The 21288-nt window shown below is 34.9% G+C and overlaps 1 protein-coding gene across 5 annotated transcripts in view; it reads right to left on the reverse strand.

The window, feature by feature from the left end:
* The window catches only part of Zc3h12b (zinc finger CCCH-type containing 12B), a 579255-nt gene that overhangs the window by 548352 nt on the left and 9615 nt on the right, over positions 1-21288 (reverse strand). For 3 of the 5 annotated variants that reach the window (XM_063246006.1, XM_063246001.1, XM_063246004.1), the window contains exon 2: positions 434-485. The exons of the other annotated variants lie outside the window; for them this stretch is intronic. The gene's annotated coding sequence lies outside the window, so the exon portion shown is untranslated. The remainder of the gene's footprint in view (positions 1-433; positions 486-21288) is intronic. 5 annotated transcript variants of the gene reach the window in all.

A 21288-nucleotide genomic window follows, 5' to 3' on the forward strand; every position in this document is an offset into this window, starting at 1 on the left:
GAGATGAAGAAGTTGAATTATAATTATTTGCAAATAATGTTAAACTTTACATAAAAATCCCCCAAACTCCATTGAAAGACTGCTATGTATGATAATAAATTCAGTAATATAACTGCATACAAAGTCAACACTTAAAAATCAGTAGCATTCCTATAAACAAACAGCAAACTCCCTGAGAGGGAAATAAGAGAAATCACACCCTCACAATTGCATCCAAAAAGTGAAATACAGAGGCATCAATATAACAAAAGAAGTAAAAGATCTATCCAGGGAAAATTTATAATATCTTGAAAACAGAAATTGAAAATGATCTCAGAAAATGGAAAGATATTCCTTGTTCATGGATACGAAGAACAATTATTGTGAAAATGGCCATTCTCTCATACTTTTTATATAAAGTTAATGTAATTCCAATGAAAAACTGCTAGCATACCTCACAGAACTAGAGACATCATTCTTAGAATTCGTCTGGAACCAGAAGAGACCTAAAATAACAAAGGAAATGCTGAGCAACAAAGACAAGGAAGGAGGCATCACAATCTCTGAATTGAAGTCATATTACAAAGCTATAATGATAAAGTCAACATAATGCTGGAATAAAAACAGACCTAAAGATAAAGGAATAGATTAGAAGTTACAACTACAACTGCAAACATACTCAGTCACCTTATGTTTTTTTTTTAATCTTAAAGTAATTAAGACATAATAAAGCAGATCAGAACAGTACAATGTAAGCAACACAAAAATCTAATCTGGTACAAGATTACCAGATGGGGTAATCAATGTTGCTATTACCCCAATTCACCCAGTGCTGCAAAAATCCTTCTTCTGAGTTCTCTCATATTCCTCCCTTCACCATGCAATTCATAGTCTTAGACCTTAAAGATACATTTTTTTTACCATGTCCCCCCACCTTGATTGCCAGGATTCCTCTGTATTTATGTAGACTGACCCAGACATTCTCAGGTCTCAACAACTTACTCATACCTGTTATATCTGTGTTAGAACCTCTCCTTAAGGACACATACTACCCCCTCCTTTCCTACTCATCAATTTTGCAGACACACCCTGGTCAGGACTGGCAGATATATTTTACACATATGCCCCACCGCAAAACTCTTAAATATCTTCTTACCTTTGTACTTTATCAGGATGGATAGAAGACTTTGTTATACTATATGGTTCCTGACCCCTTACATTCTTTTTTTTTTTTTTTTTTTTTTTGCTATAGGACTCAGGGCAGTCTTTCCAAATGACACCCACATCATAAATAAAAACTATCTTAGTTCTCGCTACCCTCAACTGTTTAGTTAAACATGAGACCCCTGTGGGTCTAGGCTCTCATGTCCTTTGTAGTGATACAGCCATGTCCCTTCCTACCCCTATTCTATAATTTCCCAAACATAATTTAACTCTCAGACCTTATATTTCTCATGCTTCCCATTATCTCCAGCTCAATCCCTGGAAGAGGGATAAGTCCTACCTATAGCTTTACTTTTACCCTTTCAGATGGGGGAATAATTGCCTCCTGTAACTTCACCCCTCCCAACTACCTGCTCAGTTTTCAGATTCTTCCTCACCATGGCCCAGATTGAATGATGCATTTGGATGAATGGCACCTTTCCTGCTACCTCTCCTGGGTCCTTTAAATATGACAGTGGACTGTCTCATCATAGCACCTTGTCTTTTTATTTCACCAATCTAGGATCTGAGCTTTCACCAATGATAAAGATGTCCTGGCTGAAAAACCCCTGGTATCAGCTTCTACATGGGAGTGGAATCAATCATCATCATGTCAACCCTCCTGAATCCCAACACAATGTTCCCATTCAAAAGTAGTAAGAGAGTCTTTGCCCTCTTCCTAACAATAAAAAAGATGGGAATGTAAGTTTTGCCCTAGAATAAATTACAGGATATTATGGCAGTAGTTCAACATGGTGGAAATCCAAATCAGGGATGCTTACCTTGATGGCCATTTCCTCCTTCTTCCCCAATTACAACTTCCTCCTTCTTTTCCCAGTGTGCACAAAGAAAATTGTAATCATCTCCTCATGCATCATCAGTGCCTGCCCCAAGCACCACATCTGGTCAAAGGTCACATATACCCCACACTCCCTTATACGGTCAGAGGAAAAAGCCAAACCCTTGCTGGTTATGGGATCCTCTCCACATCCTTTAAATAAAAAGGCCACTTTTACCTTTTCTTATATTCTGTTCCTTCATTGTGCCAGTAACATCTAACAGATATCAATTTAAACGTTACTACAGTTTCTCAGCAGCTAGGCTGTACTTGATGCTGTTAATATTCTTAACTGTACAATTTTAGGCAGGATGTCAAACATGTTATAATCATCTTCTTTCCCCTGCATGAAAACACTGTGATTGTATGGAGTCATAAACATCACCATTGTCCTGTACCAAAAACTGGATGCTGTACCAAATAGAGAACAACTTCTCATCATTAATAAATTGTGAAGGTAGGTTCTTGAGATATACATAAAGACAAACAACCACTCACACCTAGAAGACATCCCTGAGGAACAGATATTTCCTAGGGAAGCTTTTATACTAGAGATAAAGGTATCTATCATAAGAAATCAGCAAGTATAAACACAGAAAGCAAAACAAAATAAAAATAGAAAACAGAAAATGATAAGATTCAGAAGTAAAATGCAAATTCAGATTCTCAGCCCACCCAGAACAAGTCCAGAGCACAAGAGGATACAAGAAATCAAAAACCAGGAACTGAAACTTTCAGAAATTATAGCAACAAAGGTCAAAAAATAAATGGGAAAGGTTTTACAAATTTATCTCTTGTACAGAAAGAAATGATGATAAAAGTAAAAGCCATTAAAGAAGATACAGATTTTAAAAAATAGAAAAGATTTTTAAAATGAAGGAAACCATTAATGCCCAACAGAGGAAATGATTAGAATTCATGAAACAGATCCAAATCAAAACCCAAGAGATTATAGCCTCTACTGAATATATATGCAACAGATTGAAGAAAATTGAGGATAAAATACCAGATACAAAAGACATTATTGTGGCTAGTGGCCATGAAAAGAAGATATTTCTAAAATAGCAAGAGACCATGAAAACTCAGTCGAATAGCTGCAAGAGGAAGCAAAGAAGTACAACATAAGATTTATTGGAGTCAATGTGAAAGGTGGAGACACTACAAATGTCATAAAAAACCTCATCACAGAAATAATGATAGAAAATCTCCCAAACCTGAAAAAACAATTTGACATACAAACAAATGAAGCATATAGAACTCAACACAGCTATGACCAAAATAAATCTACTCTAAGACATAATAATCAAAATTTCAGAAATTTGCAATAAGGCCAGAATATTAAAAGCAGTTAGAAATAAACAAATTGGATACAGAGAAAATCCTATCATAATCACAGCAGACTTCTAAACACAAACCCTCAAATCAAAAAGAGTTTGGAGTGAAGTATTTCAAGTCCTAAAAGAAAACAATCTCCAATATAGATTGATGTACATCTAAAACGAGCTTTCAAAATCAATGCAGAAGTAAGATTCTTTGAAGAGAAAGAACAACAGGAGAAATATATAACTACCAAAAGAGTTCATCAGAATGCTCTGAATGATGTAGTAGAAAGTGAAAATGAAGACCACAACTACAAGAAAGAAGCTACCAGGCAGAGAAAACAAAGAAGGTCTTTATCCATACTTCATAAAGTCATTACTATGAACTTACTGCTAACAGCATATTTAATGGAGAAGAGATGAACCCCCTCACTCTAAAATCTAGTACAAGACAAACATGTTCATTATCAGCTGAGTGGCACAAGTTGAAGACTTGCCAAGTGAAATCCACCTAGTTGTGTAAACTCAGTGCCTCACTCTGAATCAGTTAAGGCCCCACCAAGCATCCCCAAACAGCTGGAGATCTTTGTTGTGCCATGTAGGATGAGCTGAACTCAGAACATGATAGAGTCTTGCCCAGGAAACTCAAGAAGCCAGGTGGCTTCAGAGTGCCATGTAATGTGAGCTGAAGATCTTTTGAGTGTATGTCCCATATTTGAGGAATCTTTGAGTGCTACAAGGGACCTGATAAAGCCTTCCTAATGATCCCCATATAACTAGAAAAACTCCCTGCAGTACAGAAAGATATGTTAAATGCTGGAAGCAACTGAGACCTTGCCTTAAGCTTCCCCAGAGGAACATAGGAAAATGACAAAATGAAAGAGCAAAATGCAATCTCAAACATCAAACTCAATCCAAACAAGCTTACAACACATGGACATAGAAGGGAGTGTAAGTCATACACTTGAGATTTCTGAAATAATAGCAACTGAAGTAAACAAGCAATTTGATGAAGTTGCAAAGGAACTCAGATCAAAAATAATCTCCAAGGCAAAAGAAGAAATGACAAATATTATAAAAGAAATGTTGGACACATCTAAAGAAGACCTAGTTAAAAAAAATTCAGAGGCACAGAAAAAGGATGGAAACCTTGAATGACAAACATAAGAAAGAAACAGAATACATGAACCAGATTAAAAGAGGTATCTAGGAAATCAAAAATTCCATCATAACCTGGCAGAATGCCTCAATGAATGTGAAGATAGACTTTCAGATCTCAAAGATAAGACTGCAGCTAGTGAACAGCAAAGGAAATATATTTTAAAAATAACAAAGAATAAGGAAATAGCAATTCAACAGATGCAACATGATGTAAAAAACATTATGATATTGATAAAGGTAAATGAAAAAAGTGACAACACAAATGATATAAAAAGACTATTTACACAAGTATCAGCCAAAAATTTCCCAAACATTGGAATGGAAACTGTGATACAGATAAATGAAGCATTTCAAACAGCAATTAGCCATAACCAGAATAAATCTACACACACATATATGTAATAATCAACATCCTAGAAATTTAACATAAGAGCAGAATATTAAAAGCTGTTGTAGAAAAGAAACAGATTGCATATAAAGAAAAGCCTGACAGAATCACAGCAGAGTTGTCAACACAAGCAATGAAGTCAAGAAAATCATGGAGTGCAGTTTTTCAAATCCTATAGTAAAATGACTTAAAAATCAGATTGACATAACTTGTAAAACTGTCTTTCAAAATTGATGAAGAAATAAGATACTTCCATGACAAAGAACAGCTGAAGAACTTCATGACCACCAAACACATCCGACACAGAATACTGAAGGCTATTCTAGCTAGACATAAAATAAGTACGACTTCAAGAACACAGATAGAATAAAACCACAGTGCAATGCAAACAATTAAATGGAAGGGAAAGGTAACGAACCAACAGCAAAAAGATAGCATGACAAAAATGAGCCAATATGTATAAGCTATAACCATTAATATAAATGGCTTCAATTCATCAATTAAAAGAAACAGGATGGCAGAACAGATAAAGAAATAATTTCCATGCACTGGGGATTTAGCTAAACAGCATAAGTGCCTGCCTGGCAAGGGCAATCTAATGAGTTCAATCTCTGGTACTAAATAAATAAATAAACAAATAAAATTTTAAAAATAAAAAGAAATAAATTCCAGTGTAATGCTGTATAGAAGAAAGCCATCTAAACCGAAAGGGAATTCATAGACTGAAAGTCAAAGGAGGGAAAACAATACTTCATGCAACAGGAACACAAAAAAGGTAAGAGTACCCATGCTGTTGGCAGACAATGTAAATTTCAAACCAAGAATGATCGAAAGAGATAAAGAAGGTCACTACATAATAGCTAGGGCAAAACTTCAATAGGTAGAAATAACAATCTCAAATACATATGCACTAAATATGGGAGCACCTAGCTGTATAAAATAAATAGTAATAGAAATGAAAACTCAAATAAGCAATAACACAATTATAATGGGAGACATTAACTCTCCATTGACACAAAGAGTCAGATCACTAGAAACAAAATTAACAAAGAAATAACAAAATTGAATTAAACTTGTGAACAAGTAGACTTAGTAGACATGGAAAGACTGCTCCACCCAGCAACATCAGAATATGCATTCTTCTCAGCTGCACATGGCACATTCTCTAAAATAGATAATGTACTAGCTCATAGAACACGCCTAAGTAATGCAAAAGAATAGAAATTATCCCATGACTATTATCTGATCATAATGCCATGAAATCAAGAATTAGTGGTAAAAGAAATAGCAAAAACTCCATGAACACATGGAAACTAAGTAACACCCTTATGAAAAATCAGTGGTAACAGAAAATATTAAGAAAGAAATTAAATAATATCTCTAAGCAAATGAAAATATACGTAAAACTTCCTGAAACCTGTGGGATGCAATGAAAGCAGTCTTCAGAGGAAAATTTAACACGGTGAATTCCCATATCAGAAAAACAGAATGAACACAAATAAACAACCTGATGCTACACCTCAAACATCTAGAAATAGAAGAGCAAGTCAAGTCCAAAGCCAAAAGAAGGGAGGGAATTATAAAAATCAGAGCAGAAATTAATGCATAGAGACTAAGAAAAAATATAAAGAATAAATAAATCAAAGAGTTGGATCTTTAAGAGAATAAATAAAATTGATAAGCCACTAGTCAACCTTATTAGAAAAAGAGAGAAAAAGACTCAAATTCATGCAATAAGGAGTGAAAAGGGTGAAATCCTTACATAACCTATGGAAATACAGAAGATCATCAGTACTTACTTCAAAGACTTTTACTGTCATAGATTCGATAATGCAGGAGAAATAGATTCCTAGAAACATAGGATTTACCAAAGCTGGATTGAGAACACGCATGTTGTAGTCATGGATTGGGCAGAGAACAAATTAGAATCAGAACATGGAGTTTATAATAATGTTTTTATGATGGTTATTGGGAGTTAACACAAGAAAATACAGGAAATCTATCCACAACACTAAAGAATATTGAACCAAGGGTCTGAATTTCACAGCAATGTCCCACATGAGTCAAGACAAAAAACCCAGAGCTTAGGACAATGCCTCCCATGAGTTCAAGTGGAGGTCCAGAGCCCACAAGAAGGACTCATGCCAGTCTCCTTTATGGATCTGTGCTGGGAAGGCCCAAAGATCAGTGTTGGAAGCTAGGAAGTCTATGCCAGTAGGGTGAAGGAGCTGTGCTGATAGGTTGAGGGTTCTATGCTGGAGCTGAAAAGTCACACTCACAACAAAGACCAGGGCTGTCCTGAAAAGCACCACAGCCATCCTCAGCAACACAGAGGCCCCGAGCTCCTCCAATGAAAAGCAGGGCTGAGTACATGCCAGGAAGCCAATGTGACGAATTCATCCTAGAGACCAAGTGACACACATCTTCCTTTCAGAGCCAGGAAGCAATGCCTGATGTGAGGACCAGAGATTCTCCAGGAGAACTTAATGGCTCAAACAGTATCACATAGGGGAACCCACAATGCCTCAGTGCCTTAACGCCTAGCTTCACCTTCTCCACATCTCTATTTATGCTGGCAACTTTCCTCAGGTGAAACATCTATCTCCCACCATGGTGACATAATCCAGCTGGTGTTAAGTTGACCACCAGTTTTTAATCCATAACTGCTGAATAACCCAATTTTAATGAATGAAATTGAAAATGTAATTAAAACTTTATCAACAAAGAAAAGCCAAGGTCCTGATAGATTCACTGTGGAATCCTACCAGAAATTCAAGGAAGACTTCATGCTGACTTCAAACTCTTCAATGAAATCAAAAGGGAAGCAACTCTTCCTAAGTCATTCATGGAAGCAACTATTATTGTAATAACAAAACCAGAGAAAGACCCCACCAATAATAAGAGGCCAATCTAAAAAATGAACATAGATCCAAAAATCCTTAATTAAACATGGGCAAAGAGGATGCAGGGTCATTAAGAAGATTACACACCATGACCAAGTGGGATTCATACATGCCATGAAAGAATGGTTCAACATATACAAATCAATAAATGTAATCCACTATATCATTACAGCCAAAGATAAGTATCACATGATCATCTCAATAGATGCAAAAAAAGCTTTTGATAAAGTCCAAAACTCATTTATGATATGAACCCTACAGAAAATCTAAATAGATGGTATCTATCTCAATTTGATAAAAGCCATCTATGACAAACAAACAACCAACATCATTATGTTCAAAAACTCAAACCTTTCATTCGAAAATCAAGAAGAAGAGAAGGATGTCCATTATCAGCACTCCTATTCAATATAGTGCTGGAAACATTAGCCAGAGCAATCAGACAAGAGACAGAAATAAAAAGAATAAGAATATGAAAGGAAGAAGTTAAATTATCATTGTTTGAAGATGACATGATACTCTACATAGAAGATTCCTGAAAGTCCATTGAAAGACTTCTAGATGGAAGGTTAGATTCAGTAATGCAGTTAGATATAGTCAACACTGAAAAATCAATAGCATTTCTCTACACAAACAAAACACTCACTGAAAGGGAAATAAGAGAAAACATACCCTTCAAAATATCCAAAAAATGAAACACATTCAATCTACAAAGGAAGTAAAATATCTACTCAGTTAAAATTATAATACTCTGAAAAAAGAAATTTAAAAGGATCTCAGAAAATGGACTTTCCTTGTTCATGAATAGGAAGAACAAATATTGCAAAAATAGCCATTCACCCAAATTGTTTAATCAGATTTAATGCAATTACAATCAAAATAACATTAACATGCTTCACAAAACTAGAGAAGCCATTCCTAAAATTTATCTAGAACCAGAAGAGACTTAAAATAGCAAAGGGAGTTCTGAGTAACAAACACAACAGAAGTTTGTCTTGAAGTTATACTATAAAGCTTCCATCCCTGACTTGAAGCTATACTATAAAGCTTCTGTGATAAAATCAGCATGGTACGGGAATAAAAACAGACCTTAAGATCAATGGAAAAGATTAGAAGATACAACCACAACTACAAACAAACTCAGCTATCTTACCTTTGACAAAGGTGTCAAACATGTTCACTGTAAGAAAAAGCCTCTTTAATAATCAGTGCTGAAAAAACTGGCTTTTCATATGCTGAAAAATAAAACTAGACCTATTTGTATTATTGTGCACTAAAGTAAAGTCAAAATGGATCAAAGATCTAAATATTGAAACAAAAAAAAAAAACAGATTTAGCTGGAATACAAATGCCCATCAGCTGAGGAATGGATAAAAAAATGTGGTATTTTTATACAAATGAATACTACTTAGCTATAAAGAAGGACCACATTGAAGCTTTTATATGTAAATGGATGTGACTTGAGACCATATTCATAAGTGAAATAAATCAAGCATCTATAAGTACCATTTTGTCTCCCTAGTGTAAGAAACTGAAAGAGTAAATAAAATCCAAAATCTAAAACAAATACTGTGAAATGGTAAGAAACTGCTCAAAGTGGAAAAATAACTCATGGAAAAGGAGAAAATAAGGAAGGGAAAGGAAAAAATATATAAATTTTTATATGTACACTCAAGATATCTAAAATGATGTTACTACTAACTCTATTGATTCTTGGAACCAAACAGTCAACATTTATTGGATTAGATCAATTTTGATGTTTATATTTTTTAATCTGAGTAACTCTTTAAGATAACTATCCAAAATAACAACCTTAATTATTTTCCTTCCACCTTGTTTTGAAAGCCTATATTTGTATTGTTTGGGGCTCATTGTTATTTCTATTTATTTGTCTCTTTTGTTTCTTGCTTTTCTTGTATTTTGTTTTCTTTTTCCCTTATGGAAAGGATAGATGTATCCTATAGATGCCCAGATCTCCTGAAGACTTTATAAGAATTGATTTTATTATTTGTGATGGTATCACAGCGGCTTAGAAGAAAATGAAACGTTATAGTAGCCATTGCTGATTTTCTATCATCTTGTTTTGAAGTCCAATAATAATTTTATTCTTTGTTTCAATTGGTTTTAGTCTGTTTTCTATTATTTGATTTCAACATGTGTGAAGGTATGGACAGCTATTTTGAAGAGAACAAGACACATTATGGTAGCCATTGTTGATTTTCCTATTATCTGGTTTTGAAGGCCTATAATGCTTTCATTCTTTTGTTTTGATTAGTTGTATACTATCTTGTTTTCTTTGAATTCATTGTGTGTGAAGATATGAACAACTATTTTGAAGAAAACAAGAGACATTATGGTAGCCACTGTTGATTTCCTGTTGTCTTGTTTGAAATCTTGTGTTGCTTGAATTGTTTTGTTCTGATATGCTTTGTCCTGTTTTGTTTTGTGCTACTCTCTTTTTAAAAAGAAGTTCATTATCACCACTCTTGCTCAACATAATCCTTAAAACATTATCCAGGAAAATCATAAAATGCAAAGAAATAAGAGGGACACTTAAAGGAAAGGATGAAATCAAAACATCATTATTTACAGAAGACATGATCTTTTACTTGCAAGGCCCAATAAAACTGCACTAAAAGACTTCTATAATTGATAACTAAAGTGAGATACAAAATTAGCACACAAAAATCAATAGCAAATGCTGGGAATTTAGCTCAGTGGCATAAGCACCTGCCTGACAAGCACTAGGTCATGAGTTCAATCCCGGTACAAAAAAAAAAAAAAAAAAAAAAAAAGGGAGAAAAGTCAATAGCACTCATATTCATAATAATGAACTCACTAAAATGTAATTAGAAAAACAATACTATTCACAATAGCAACAAAAATTAAACAATAAGATTTTAACCTAAATATTGAAGTGAAGGTGCTCTACATTGAAAATTCAAGAGGCTGGGGATTTAGCTCAGTGGCGTAAGCACCTGCCTTGCAAGCAGGCGGTCGTGAGTTCGATCCCTGGTACCGATAAAAATGAAAAACAAAGACAAAAAAAAAAAAAGTAAAAAGAAAATTCAATCAGGCTGAAAAAGAGCATCAGAAAATTGAAACGTATCCTCTATGCTGGAAAACCAGCAAGTGGTGGATGAAAAACTACTGAAAGGCCCTTAGGGAAATTGAAAACCAGCATTCAATCTTGTATAGGAACAGAGATCTGAAGGATCTGAAGAAATCCACAACTTGGAAACTATGTTAATGAGCAGAGTCAGTGAACAGTAAGTAAGCTCCTGAGGAGAAAAGAAACAGGCTTAAAAATAGTCATTTATCCATCCCAACACCAGGAATGTTGTGCCCATGGGAAGACCTGCTAGCTATTTACTTCAGACACTTGCATAGGAGCCCCTTCTTATCCCCTGATGGATGCTACTGAACACAGCAGGCCTTGATTCTCCACTGAGTTCATGGATTGGAGAGTGACACTTAAGGGAGAGTGAATGAGGAAGGACCATAATTGTAGAGTCAGGGTGGCACCCTGGCCAGAAGGCCTACAGCAGTTGACCTAGTGGAAGGCTTGTAGAGAAAGCATATAAAGGTAGCTGTAAAATATGCCCTATAGGAAAAGGAGTGAGGATCAAGTGGACCATGACAGAAGTCAATTAGGTACTCTGCTTTGAGATAATGACACTGCAATGTCTCCACCTTGAATTAACTAAGGGGTCAGCTCTCTGGACAGAAGGAATATGAATATATTCGTAAGTCCGGAGCATAGCTTGAACCAGGGAGGCAAGATCTGACAGCTGTCTCAATCAACAAGTGTCCTTGCCTAGAGGCAGGCAATTAAATGAATCATGGAGGGAAGAGCATCTTGGAGACTTGCAGTAATAGGCAGCACAATGTGGACTGAGAAGGATGAGAACAAGTAATTTGTGATGGACAGAGGAAAAGGTATGAGCCAAAACCTTAAATTCATCCAGATCCTCCCTATAGGTCAAAGCTTTCCCACACGTGAACATGGGAAAAAGAGTTCACTAGTTGAATTCTGACTGCACTATGAACAGGACTATGAGAAGACTGATTTTGAGTTTTTTACAAATACATGGGAGTGCTTTGGTTTATCTTTTTAGTTTCTTCTCTATTCTTTTTTTCTCTTTCTTTTTCCAATTTTTATTTTTTATTAGTATATATTTGCAGTACATAATGACTACATTCATGAGAAGTTTAAAAATGTACATAGCACATCTTCATTCTGTTTTCAACTCCTTCAATCCATCTCTTGATCCACTTCCCAGCTGTGAAAAATCTCCTTTCATCTAGCATTATATATGTATATGTTTATATATATATATATCATATATATATATAAATATATCATATATATATATATTAGGTGTCTGTATATGTGCAAAGAGAGGTAAGAATTATTGAGTGTTTTGATTAACTAGTACCTCTCATGGGGAAGTCATGGGTACTTCACTAAAATAATGTATACAGGAACTAAATATAAGCTATGAAAATATTAACAGATTTCGACATTTCCACAGTTTCCCTCAATCACCAATTGCATTTCTCTCCATATTCATCTCTTCTCCTCGTATAAGTATTCACTCAAGCCTCATAAACACTATCTATTAACTCCAGCAATAAAAATAATTCCAACATAATTTGATTCTATTTTTCATTTGTGGCTATTTCTCTTTTCTCTTATTCTTGCAGATTTATATCCTCCTCTTTTCTCTTTATTTTCCTTCATCCCAGCACATCCCATTCTATTTGTTAGTAGCAAGATATTAGTCTCTATGGGGAACTGACAAAAAATAAAATTGATAAACCAAGTTTTAATATATAGGTTTAGATGTGTGATTTGATCTGTTGACATTAATACAACCACTAAGGATTTGTACCATGCAGCATAGCAACAGGGTCTGATTCTATTAAACTTATGAGGTTGAGATGTACATAAATACAAAAATGTAAACAAAGCCAGGATCTCATCACTGGGAAGCAGATACCAACTAAAGACAACTCCATACAAGAAATCGCATCACATATCCCAAAACCTGTAACTCTCTCAAAACTTTTTCAAAGAGCACTGATGGGGAGGAATTTCACAAGGTAGAAAGGATGACAACAAAAAAATCAATAATGTGTATAGCTAAGTTGAAGATGTTGTAACGGAATATATAATGGACTTAGTTACCAAAATGATCAGCAAAAATTGTTTTTAAAAACACACAAAAAACTAGTGAGCTAATGAGTATGATACAAAATATGACTGCCCAGTTTAGCAAAGAATTAGTGAAAAGGTACTACATAAGCAAGTACAGGGTGGTATGCATATTTAAATGAGGTGCAAAATAAAAGATATTAAGAAATAGATAGATCTTTGGCATATGTAAAAGGAACTGAGAGATGAATGGACAGGGGATGAGATTTAAAACAGAGGAGGGATTGTAAAGTGTTGTGCACATTTACCAAGTCCCTATTAGTATATGCAGTGATGGGAAAGTAGATGAAGCGGGGGTTAATAAAAATAAATATAAAAAGAAAACATTACACACATTGAAAAAGAAAAGGTACAAACAGATATGCAGGAAATAAAAAAATTCTATGAGAAATATAGGCAGAAGAAATGGCCAATTTGAGAAGAAAGTGTCAAAACTAAAATATATGATTGATGCTGTATTACAGAACATTGATACAAAAATTTTCCCCAGTGATGTGTTTATTTGACTTTGACAGCAGTGTAATGTTGGCCTCAGAATGAGTTAGAAAGCTCTTCCTCTCTTGGTTTTGGAAGAGTTTGAGAGAAGAGTAAAGATACATATGTAAAACCAGAAATGAAAGTAAGATATTATTACTGACATTTATAAAAAGAATATAAGAGAATACTATGAAAAATTATATGCCAACAAATGATGTGACCTAGAAGAAGTGGATACCTTCACATAAAAAAAAACTATATAAATGGACTCAATAAAAAGTAGAAAATCTCAACAAACTAATAACAAATAAAGCAATTAAATCAGTAGTTAACCATTTCCCCAAAACGACAGCAGCAACAACAATAATGATGAAACTCCAGGATCAGGTAGTTTCATCAGTGAATTCTACTGAGTATTTAAAGAATTAATACAAAACTGGCACATATTTATGTCTTCTCTCTTTTTTTCTAATTTCCATTTAAAGTTATTCATTGACAGTATATAGAAACACATTTGATGTTTGTTTGGTCATTCTCCAACCTGAAATATTGCATAATTTATTTCTTAGTCTTTCTAACATGAGTATGATACAAAATATGACTGCGCAGTTTAGCAAAGAATTAGTGAAAAGGTACTACATACGCAAGCATAAGCTTATTTCACAATAACTTTTATTGTGAAATGAAGCTAGCATAGATTCATAGACATAGAATTGGGGGCTGGGGATTTAGCTCAGCAGTATAAGTGCCTGCCTGGCAAGAGCGAGGTTGTGAGTTTGATCCCCAGTACCCAAAGAAAAAAAAATAGACATAGTATTATCTCTTCCTTTACATTTTATATAACTGTTATATCTTTCTAGACTAACTCTTTTAAGTTGCATTTTCAGTAAGACATAATAGTGGTGAAAGTGTGCATCCTTGTCATATTTTTTTTCCTTAAGAGAAATGATTTAAATATTTCCCCACTGAGTATTATACTGTCTACTTTTCATAAATCTTTGTCATATTGTGGGAGGATATTGTTTGTTTTTATTTCTGATTGGTACTATAGACTAAAACCAGGGCTTTCACACTGAGCTACATCTCTAGTCCTTTTATCTATTTATCTGTCTATCACCTATTTTGTAGTACTGGCTACTGAATCCAGGGCCTTGACACTGGGTTACCCTCTCACCCTTATTAGCTGTTTCTAACTCTGAAACAGGGTATTACTAAGTTGCTAAATTTCCCAGGATGGGCTTGAATTTTTGATCCTCCAGCCTTAGCTTCCTAGAGTACTGGGTTTACAGATGTGTGCCACCATGCCTGGTTGAAGTTTTCTTATATGCCTAGATTTTGATTTTTTCTAGGTGTTGGATTTGTCAAAAAAATTTTTGTGACAATTGAATTGATCATGTTGTGCTTTCCTTCATCAGTCTAGCTAAGTATTTGTCAATTTTATTGATCGAAGAACTGGCTTTAGTTTTATTTTTTATATATTTTATATTTACTATGTTATTTATCTCTGCTCTAATCTTTATGTTCTTCTGCTTACTTTGTATTTAATATGCAATTCCATTTATTGTTCTTAAAAGCATAAAACTAGGTTATTTATGTGGGCTTTTTTTCATTTTTTAGGGTAGACATTTAGAGCTATACTTTCCATGGGAGTACTGTTTTCACCGCATCCCACAAATTTTGGTATGCTGTTTGTACTTTCATTCATTTTTAGGTACATTCTGGTATCTCTGTGATTTCTTCTTTGATTCTCTTGGTTATTTAAGATTATGTTGTTTAATTTTCCCTTATATGTGAATTTTTATAGTTTTTCTTCTACTATTGGTTTCTAGTTTATTTGACTATGAGCAAAGAAGGTACTTACAGAATTTCATCCTTGATGTTCCCTAATACATACAGTTTATCTTAGAGAATATTTTATGTTCCTTGAAAAGAATCTACATTATGATGTTGTAGAATGAAACATTCACTAAATGTCTTTTGCGTCTTGTTGGATTGTAGTTTTTTTTTCATCTATCTCTATTGATCATCTGTCTAATTGTCTTATCTACCATTGGAATTGTATTGAAGTTTCCAACTATTATTGTAGAACCATCACTCTAGGGGTAAAACTTTAAACATATGAATTTTGAAGGAACACAAACCTTAAGACTACAGCAATAAAAAAATCTAAGATTAAGAACAAAATTCAATAAATCAGCCAATGAAAAAGAAAGTATATAAAAAGAGTGAGCATGACACCAAGATAGAAAACTTAAAAGGAAGGGATTGTAAACCTGATACCAATTCCTCTGCAAGAAGCACTGCCAAACAAAATACAAGATATTTAGTTACATTAGAATTTGAGACAAATAAAAAAGTTGCTGTGTGAAATACTGAATGTTTCAAGTTGTACTAAAAGTGTTTGTCATTTATCTGAAATTAAAAATTTAACTGTTTATCTTGTGTTTTTTTTTTGTTGTTGTTATTTGTATGGTAACCTTCTCTGGGGAACAGTGGATATAACACCTTCATTTGAAGAAGTTGGCTTGGAAGAGCATGGCTATGTGGCCCAGGACCAAGACCCAATTCCTCAAGAAGCAGTAATAGGTCAAGAACTGAAGAGTCAGAACACAAGTGGCACCAATGATTCTAGAAGTTTCTCCTCTAGGACACAGTGGGTAAACAGGAGATACTTGGATCAGGTCTGTTTGAAAAAAAGGCATTGTTAGGTAGTAAAGTCAAGATAAAGAACAGTAAGTCTTAGTAGTACTTAATATTCATGAGTGGAAAAGAGGGAGTGGAATTCCAAAGTATCAAACATATCTCATATTTTATAGATAGAAAAATGACATAAATAAGGACCTGAAGATTGGGCACACATGGGCAGAGCAGGCATGTTAGAGTTAGGGAATTACATTACTGACAGGCTCAGACTGGTCCCTGAGACCACTGAGTGCTTGAAGGAAAGGAGGATTAGGGCATTCAGGTACTGACCGGGAGAGGGCACTCATGCTCAAGTTTGGTATGTAAATGAATTCTGAACCCTAAAAGTAGGCAGAATGGTTTTTAAATCTTGCTGATAGCTAATAAATTGGGACAGATCTTAGCCTGGATGAGAGCATTCGAGGATTTAGCTAAAACCTTAGTAGACATGTGAATGACATAGATTGAGGGTTATTCACTCTGAACCTATCAGAAGTTAGAATTATGAGAGTAATGGGTACAGCAAACTCATGTTTGAATGTTAAATTCATGAAAGGTTTTGATTAGAGACAAGAATTTACATATTGTCACTTATATAAGGCATGATTCAACTTTTTCCCTTCTTTATTCATATATAACTCATAATGTGAACACACATTTCTATTTTAAAATGTACACTTATATTTATATGTATATGCAGTACATTTAGAATATTTTACATGTCTATATCTGGTATTCTAATCAACTCTTTTGAAGATAACAGTATGCAATATTACAACCATTGCTAATTCCTATTTTCTTGTTTTGAAAGCCTGTATTGTTATTGTTTAGGATTTTTATTGTTCTTGTAGTTATTTGTATCCCTCTTGTTTTTTTGTGTTTCTTTTATGTGTTTTCTCTCTTTAAAAGAAAAAAAGTAAATTAATGTACTCAAAGAAGAGGACAGCACTATCTTAAAAGTTAAAAGAAGGAACTCCATGTCTGTGCAACATTGCTCTGAGAATATGACTTTGATCAGAAATCTACCTGGGTATTGGAAGAGACCCTAAGACCAGCAGCCACCTGCTGCTCTGCTAACATAAATATCAATGATGACTATAATAAACTTCAGCAAAAATGAAATGTATAGGAAAAAGCACTGGTTAGCAGAAAATCCTTGAAAAATCCTTCTAAACATCAATAGCTAATATACCTATGGGAATGGGAATATTGAAAGAGCTAAAAAGTTAAAAACATCCTTATCTATCTTTTTTAGCTGCCCAACAATCCTGAAAGATACTCAAATAAAGCATCACAGAATCTCAAAATGATAGAGCTGAAATACCAAACAAGGTTGATCACATTTTTCCACGGTTTAAATAAAATCTTAACTCATCAGCAGAGTTTATACGATCATATTTTTTTATCTTATCTCTACATTACTGTTCATTTCATTCAACCATAGTCCTGCCTGCTTTTTTCATAAGTCAAGCATGTTTGTTGCCTAAGGAACACTACTTTGGTTATTTCTCTGTCTGCAGTGCTCTTTCTGGGAATCATCAGATGAGTTATTCCTCTCTGCTACAACACCATCACTAAAGAGAGGACTTTTCTGGCCATAATCATATTATTCTGTTACCCTTGTTTATATACTTTGTAGCCTTAGCTCCACCTAATATGACAATATTTTAGTTATATTTTTTCTTTTTGCAATTACTGAACCTTCCCCTGGAATATAAATTTCATGAGGGTATGGATTTTGGGGATGCAATAGAATATAATGGATACAACATTATGGATTTTGTAGCAAGACTGCAAATTCAAATCCTATTCTTTTAGTTACTAGATTGTGATTTTGGGCAAGTTTCTCAACTTCTCCATGTCTTAGCTTCCTCTCCAATAAAATGAAGAAAGTAACAGTGATGAACATATGTCAAAGGGTTGATGCAAGGATTTAACTATCAATGCATACAAACTGCTATATTCCTGAGATCTTATAGAGTGCCTGTCATGCACTAATTCCCTAATCTTTGCCTCTATATTGGTCAGTACTTACTAGAAAGACAAATTTATTGCAAGATATGTAAATATATAAGGATTTACAATGTAGTTTTTAAATGGCTGCCTGCAGAGTCAAGTGTGGAATTGTGCAAAAGCGCTCTCTGTGTGCTGGAGACTATAAGGATCCAGTTATAGGTCAGAATCCTAGAAGCTCACTGCAGTGCCATCATGGCGTTTCAGGAGACTGAGGGTCTGCAATGGAAGGCTGAAGTATCTGTGTCAGAAGCCAGGAGACGACATCCAAAGTGAAGGTGTAGACTGGAGCTCCTCCAAAGAAACAGAGATGAGCTTCCTTTCATTTTCCTTTGATTACATTCAAGTTCAGCCTATTTGTTGCTATCATTTACACCCAGGTTGGGTCTTCTGTCTTTGGTAAATCCTGTCAGTCTCATACAAAACTGTGCTAATCCAATTAGGTAAGCATTTCTATTCAAGTGGATACAAGTTAACTATCACAATTCATCCCCTGTCAACTTGCTATTCAGACACATTTCCTTAGATCATACTTCATCTCCAGATACAAAGACAAGTTCATAATTACACCTAACATGTTAAAACTATACTGCATAAAGACAGAAACACACTGATTCTCTTCCCAGAATAGATGGTCAGTTTTCTCTGGGTGAGGATTACCCCTAGCATTTCATATCTTGAAAATTATAACATAGATTTAACAATACTTAAGGGCAAATATTAAGTCTAGAAACATTATATCACATAGGAAGCATATAAGGAGAGAACTATTACAGTTACAACACTTGTTCTAAAACTGACTGTGTAGTCATAGCTAGTATTCTCTAGTCTCTTGGCTTTCAGCAAGTGCATCAGAAGATCTTCATTATTTCCAAAATAGGTGACCCACACATTCATTCTTGAAGGTTCTGGGTTCTTTGCCATCCTGCCTTATTGGATTGTAGTTTTTCATTGACCTTAATAACAAGGAATGGTAACAGAGAATGGGTCCATACTGGCGACTCAGTGTTGGTCTCTGATGCTGGCATATTGGGCATTCAGCAGTGGCTACAGGCCAGACTAACTTTGGTGAGGGGGATTCTGTGTTGTTGAGCCCAGGAATAACTTCCATTCCTGTCACCCTGGTTACTTTTTCCATTGGACAGTGACAGGGGTGGCTTAAGAAACAGGTTGATCACTATCTACAGAATAGGTCATCCAATCCACTTGACTATCAAAGTCCTCTTTTTGCTAAGCTCACCTTTTGGTGAGTGTTTATATGGGATACAAATACATCTGCATCACTTACCCATACAGGGCAGTCTATCCACATACCTCTTCCTAAAATGTATTTGTCACCAATTTTCCAATCATGTTCTTTCCAAGTTCCTGACCATAGGGTCAGACCAGTAGATGCAGCACATGAATCAGTATACAGTCACCATCTGGCCATTTCTCTATCCAGGAAAAATGTACTAGCAGGTTTATTACACAAAGTTCTTCCAACTTTGAAGCTTTTCATTCATATTCCTTCAGAGATGTCCTGGAAAGGGGATGTAATGCTGCAGCTATTTCCTTGCAGACAGGGCTTGCAAAACATGCAGAACCATCTGTAACCAAGACTCTAGGCTTCCTTTTCTCTGAGAGCTGAACATATGGTACACCTCTACAAGGCCATAGATATATGTTTGGAGACAGAATAAAAGATACCAGGAGTAGGTACTGTGGGTATCTGGACAATTTCTTTATGTAACTTGTTTGTGATAGTTAACTGATTATGTCAACTTGAGTAAGAAACACACAGTTTAGATCTTCATAGTTTTGGGTGTGGCAGACAGAATTACTGAAGACAGAAAGTCTTCCCTGGGTTTGAGAAACATCAACTAATAGGCTTGTGCTCTGAATTCAATAAAAAGGAAACAAAGAAGGAGGACTCACTTCTGTTTCCTTGGAGGATCTCCAGTCTTCACCTCCAATGTTGTCTCCTAGCTTCTTGCACAAATTTTTCGGCCTTCCATAGACCCTTGGTTTCCTATTACTGATTCATATGGGACAGTACAATGAGCTCCAGGCCTTTGATCTTTGATTGTATACTTCCAATCTCCAGCACAGATATCCTTTTTGTACTCTTCCACACCTGACTTTGCAGGCAGCTATTGAAATTCTGTCATGTAAATTCTCACATATTTATATATCCTGCATTAAATCTGTTTCTCTCAAAAGTACTTACTGAAACAGATTCTGGTAGTAGGAGTGGCTCTAGAGAAACAGGATTTTAAAGAAAAGATTTTTTAATTGCGTTTGTTCCTGAAAATGGCTCTGTCATTTGCTGAGATCTAAAGATGTCATGGCCTTTCCTGATATTGTAGGGAAATATTGATAGTCTCTGATGTGAACTTTTCTAAGGAATATGCAGTCAGATCTATTTGATTATCCTAATTCACTACTTGTGAGATGTAAGAAATTTAGCTACTATATATATATGATACTTTTGAATATTTTTGTAGAGTGGGTAAAATTATGCTGGCTGGTTGCTCTTAGAATCTGTTTGACAAACTATGAAAAAATAATGAGCTCAAAACATGCATAGAAAACCTAAAAGCTTCTAACAGTAACCATAAATTAATAAAGAAAACTAAGGAACTCATATATTCAAACTCTCAACTTAAAATACACATAAATAATCTAAAATTGTCTAAATATATTCTGCAAAAGAATCTCTTCTTTAGCTGCAGAATTGAGATTGAAGAAACCTAAATGCAGGCCCTCATAATTGAGTTAGCTGAAATACAGCATAAATTTAATGCTCAGCCTCAATGGGTATCTGAAGTAAAGAAACATAGGGCACTGATTTGGAAAGAATGGAAACTCCTATATTGGGATGGAGATGTTTGGGAGGATCCTGATGAAGCTGTGGGTGTTGAACTACTAGACTTCAATGAGATTTTTTGCCAGCAAGAGATTTCTCCACCCAAAGTAGTGGAGGAATTCCCACCATCAGCCTCTGTATGTTTATCACTCCTCGTATGCCTGAAGAAATTCAGTGTTATCATTGATGATAATGCTCACATTACTTACGATCTACCCTCACCACCCACTTTTGTCTCTATGACTAAACCAGGCTTCTA

Source organism: Cavia porcellus, unplaced genomic scaffold (assembly GCF_034190915.1).
Source record: "Cavia porcellus strain 051 isolate PalLab524CR breed Dunkin Hartley unplaced genomic scaffold, mCavPor4.1 scaffold_3, whole genome shotgun sequence".
Classification (NCBI taxonomy): domain Eukaryota; kingdom Metazoa; phylum Chordata; class Mammalia; order Rodentia; family Caviidae; genus Cavia; species Cavia porcellus.